Below are 5,205 nucleotides of genomic sequence, written 5' to 3'. Positions count from 1 at the left end.
ATAGATAAACATATGTATATATATAAATATATATGTATATATATTTATATATATATATATTTAATACAGTGGAATTGCTTGTCAATTCTGGGAGAGGGGAGGGATGAGGAGAGAGAGAAAACATGAATCATGTAACCATGGGGAAAAAACAAAAACAAAACAAAACAAATCGACCATATCCAAGAAAAAATACATCTTAATCTATATTCTGAATCTGTCACTTTTCTATCAGAAATCAAGTTGCTTGTTTCATCACGAGTCCTCTGAAATCATGATTCCTCATTACATTGATCAAAGTTCCTAAGTCTTTCAAAGCTGTTTGTCTTTATAATAGTTATTGTCATGTAAATTATTTTTCTGGTTTTCTCACTTCATTCAGTTCATACAAATCTCTCCAGTTTTCTTTTTGCATTTCTTATAGCACATTAGCATTTTATCACATTCATATTGAAGGATTTGTTCAGTTATTCCTCAGTTGATGGATACTCCCTCAGTTTCCAGTTCTTTGTCACAAAAAAGCAAAAAGAGCTTTTTGAATTTGAATTTCTTGTCTCATGGAGTCATTGGTTTCTATTTATCTATAATAATTTTTAGGAGCTTGTGGCTTGGGCAAGGTTTTGCCCCTTTTGGTTCAATTTGTTAATTCCCTTTCTAATTCTTTCTTCCATAGCTCTTAATTATTTCAAAATTTCTTCTAGTGCTCTCATTTGATTTATAAGAATATTTTAAATTCTTTCTCTCTCCATCTCTTCTAGTTGAACTTATGCCCAAGCTGAATTTTTCTTTCAAGCTTTGTATATGTTTTGGAGTCGTTCTCTTATGAGTTTATTATCTAGATTTTCCCTATTAACATAATAGCTATTAATGGTGGAATCACCCCTCCCTCCTCATTCTTCTTCCTACTCATTTTATTTCCTACTTCTTCCTACTGCCTACCTTTGGATTTTGTGTTAGGGCCATGCTCTGGGCACTCTGGAAAGAATGGTCCTATTGTTGCTTTCTCGAGGGTAATAAATGTATTATTCCAGGATTTGGGCACTCAGCTGAGTGGATAGCATTCTTTCTCATAAAACCCTCAGAATTGTCCAAGATTGTTGCATTGCTTTTAGTAGCAAAGTCAATTACATTTGATCATCCCACAATATTTCAGTTGCTGTGTACAATGTTCTCCCGGTTCTGCTTATTTCACACTGCATCAGTTCATGGAGATCTTTGCAGTTCTTATAAAAGTCTATCATTTCATCATTCCTTGTAGCATACATAATAGTATTACCATCACCATCATATACCACAATTTGTTCCGCCATACCCCAATTGAGGGACAATCCCTCATTTTTGGATGTGGTCAATTTAGCCATTTGTTTTGCTTAGTTTTGTCTTCCTTTCTCAATTTGGAGGGGATAGGGAGAAAGGAAAGGAGGCAGATTTTCATTTATTGAAAACAAATAAAATGTAATTGATTTGAAACTAAAGAAAATTCAATTCTAAAAAGATATATACAAGACCTTTTTTTTTTTTTGAAGGGTGGAGAATGTTTTGTGCCGACTATTCTTATTATAGTTACCTTAGTAAATACCCATTTCTAAAAGCTAATTCTAAGTCTGGCTGGCTATATGATGATAAACTGGCCAATTGATGAGTAAAGTATACTGGATTGATCGGGGCTGTGGCTCATGAGTAATAGTGCTAGAAAAACACTCCTAACCCCTAAGAGTTACCCCTAGACAAGTTACTCTTGACAGACAAGTAGCCAGCCACTTTCTGGGAACTCAGCTTGCCAGGGAAAACCTGGAATCTGCACTATATCGTATACAGTGTTGTCACTCAGTCAAGTCTGACTCTTTTTGACCCCCTGAACTATATATCATGCCGATACTGTCCGTGGGATTGTCTTGGCAAAGATATCTGAGAGGTGCGCCATTTCCTTCTCCAGTGGATTAAGACCAACAGAAGTTAAGTAGCTTCCAAGAGTTAGTAAGTGCCTGAGGTCAGTCTTGAACTGAGTTCTTCCTGACTCCAGCTCCAGGTCCAGGTCCAGGTCCAGGGCTCCATCCTTCGAGCCACCTAGCTGCCTCCACTGTATACAGTAATTTGAATGAAAGACCAACAAGCATAGTCAAGTGGAGGGTCTTCTGGACCTACTTTAATCATTTGTAAGCAAAATAATGTTTAGCTGACTTGTATTTAACTTCACATTTGATTATGCTGCCTGGCAGATGTCCCAGGGCCTTCAGGGGATGACAGACTGTTGGTGTGGGTGTGAAACAGTGAACTAAAACAGAGATTTAGCAAATCAAACAAGGAGAGACAGACAGTCCTAAAAAGAGCGAGGGAGAGACAAGTCTGTCCCCATCTCTGTCACCAGGAGACCCGGGTCTCACAGCTGTCCATGAAATGATGAGGGAAATACCTCCTTACTTTACCAAGAATTTGGATTGGAGGAGCCATATCATTACTGCTCTGTCCCTGCTGTTTTGCAAATAACCTTTCCTGTTATTTATAGTTTAATAGTGAGAAAAGCCCTCAGGCCATTTCTAAAGGAAGACCCAAGTTCCCTTTCCTGCCCCCCCCCTTTTTCTTTTTAATATGCAATGGAACATGGGTCATTTCTCCCTGGCTTCCAGACCCCACTCTATGCTGTCCTGTCCTTCCCTGACTTGTCCTCTGCCTAAAATTTTCTGGAGTCTAGGGAAGATAAATTCAATTATTGGATTATCTTTCCCTCTTCCTTGTTCTGTAGAGTTGAGATTGAAGGGATTAGGGAAAGCTGTCTTTCTGCACTCATGGTTAAACATCTGAGTCCCCAAAGTCACGTCTGCAGCATCATGGGTTCTTTGGGGGAAGGGGTCCCAATCTAGCAGAAATACCCATTTTAGAAACCCACACAAGGTCTCCACACTCTGTAGCCAACAATGGGCTAGCTGTTACTTAGAAGAGAAGCTTCTGGCTCCTGCTCCTCCTCTGCTGAGTAACCCTCAAGAGAAATTAATAGGGTCATAGGATTAGAGCTGGAAGGAAAGCTTGAGCCCATCCAATCCAACCATCTCCATTTATAGAAGAGGAGTCTGAGTTTCAAAGAGATTAAGTGACTTGCCCAAAATAGTAAGTAGCAATCTTCAACCCCATAGTCGCCGTTCTTTCTTCTGAACCAATTTGTTTCTTTGGACCCACCAGTAGACTTGTAACCCAACACACCTCAGTAAAGCACAACACAGCAAGCCTAAGAAGGAAGCCAGAGTTTGCCTCTTCAAAGATCAATTTCTTACCCCCAGAAGTCCATACGATAGGAAATTAGCCCTGAAATTATCTTGACTGCCCCTTGTTTGCTCTAGTTCCAGAGAAAATTCTCAAATCTACTTCCAGATTTCCTTTGTTAAAAAAAAATTTTTTTATCTAGCTATTTATTTATTTGTGGATGGCTAGGTTGTGCAGTGAATAGAGCACCAGATCTGGAATCAGGAAGACTTGAATTCAAATCTAGCCTCAGATATTTATTAGCTGTGTGACCTATTTTCCTCAGCTTCCTCATCCATAAAATGATTTGGAGAAGCAAATGCAAATGATTCCAGTTTGTTGTGCAGTTGTTTTTCAGTCATGTCTAATTTTTTGTCACATTGGGTCACAAAGAGTTGGACCTAATGGAACAACACCAAAAATGTATTCATTCATTCATTCATTTGCCCATTCGTTTATTTGTTTAGCTGCCCATTCTTTTTCCTGGTGATTGATGAACAGGTAAGAAGAACGGACATCTCTATGGTGCCAAATTTTCTGGATGAGGAGTCAATATTTTTCCCATCAAAATGAGGGAGTTTGGTCTATGGGAAATCTAAGATCTAGAAACATGGAAACATCCCAGTAGTTGGCTGAAGTGCCTTGAATTTTGTCCCTATATTTCATCAGGATGTTTGGTAGAATTTGTAATCAATATCAGCACCTCACATGTGTATAGATAGTTCTTTACAGTTTAAAATTTATTTTTATGTCCAAATATGATATAATATTCACAACAATATGAAGTAGGTGATGTTGCAGAGTCATTTCAGTCATGTCTTATTCTTTGTGACCCCATTTGGGGTTTTCTTAGCAAAGATACTAGAGACATTTACCATTCCCTTCTTCAGCTCATTTTCAGATGAGGAAACTGAGTCAAACAGGATTAAGTGACTTGTCCAGGATCACACAGCTGGCAAATCTTGAGGCCAGATTTGAATTCAGGAAGATGAGCCTTTCTGACTCTATACTGGGACTCTATCTGTTGCACCAACTAGCTGCCATATGAAGAGGGTAGGATGGATTATTTTAAGTCTGAATCTTCTAAATCAGTAGGGTAGGGAATTCTTAGCATGGAAAATATCTTTACCCATTCAGATCAGTCCTTCTGCTTGTAGCTAAAGGGCTGCCTGGGGCTCTGGAGGGTTAAGTGATTTTTTTTCATGGTCATGCAGCTAAGTGTGTATCAGAGGCAGGACTAAAACATAGGTCTTTCTCATTCCCTCCAAGGCTGGTCCTATTCACTGCACTGTCCTGTCTCTCTAGAGCAGTGGTTTCCAAACTTTTTTGGCCTACTGCCCCCTTTCAGAAAAAAATACTACTTAGCCCCCTGGAAATTATTTTTTTTTTAAATTTTAATAGCAATTAATAGGAAAGATAAATGCACCTTTGGCCATCACTGCTCTCCTGGATTGCTGCAGCACCCACCAGGGGGCAGTAGCGCCCACTTTGGGAATCACTGCTCTAAACACTTGTTTTCTCCATTTTATAGGAGAGGAAGTGAAGGCTTAACAAGATTAAATGATCTGCAGGCAGCTAAAAGGCTTAGTAGATAGGGAGGTCCTGGGTTCAAATCTGAATTCAGATACTTCCTAGCTATGTGACTCTGGACAAGTCACTTAACTTCCATTGCCTAGCTCTTACCACTTTTCTGCCTTAGAGCCAATAATGAATATTGACTCTAACACAGAAGGTATGGGTTTAAAAAAAAAAAGTTTAAATTATTTACTCCCATTGACTGTCATGTAGCCAAAGATAAAGCCCATCTGTGCCTTGAACCCAGGGTCTTTCCTCAGCTGAATTCAGGTCCATATTCAGTGCTTTTTCCCCTGGACCACAATGTCTCTCTGCAATTCTGACTCTGACAACATCTGTGGAAGTAGATCAAGGTAAATGTTATTTGGGAGATAGGTGTGAGGGACAATTAACTAA

This window comes from Gracilinanus agilis, chromosome 5 (assembly GCF_016433145.1).
Source record: "Gracilinanus agilis isolate LMUSP501 chromosome 5, AgileGrace, whole genome shotgun sequence".
Lineage (NCBI taxonomy): Eukaryota > Metazoa > Chordata > Mammalia > Didelphimorphia > Didelphidae > Gracilinanus > Gracilinanus agilis.
The sequence above is the reverse complement of the archived record's forward strand: the minus strand, read 5'-3'. Positions refer to the sequence as shown.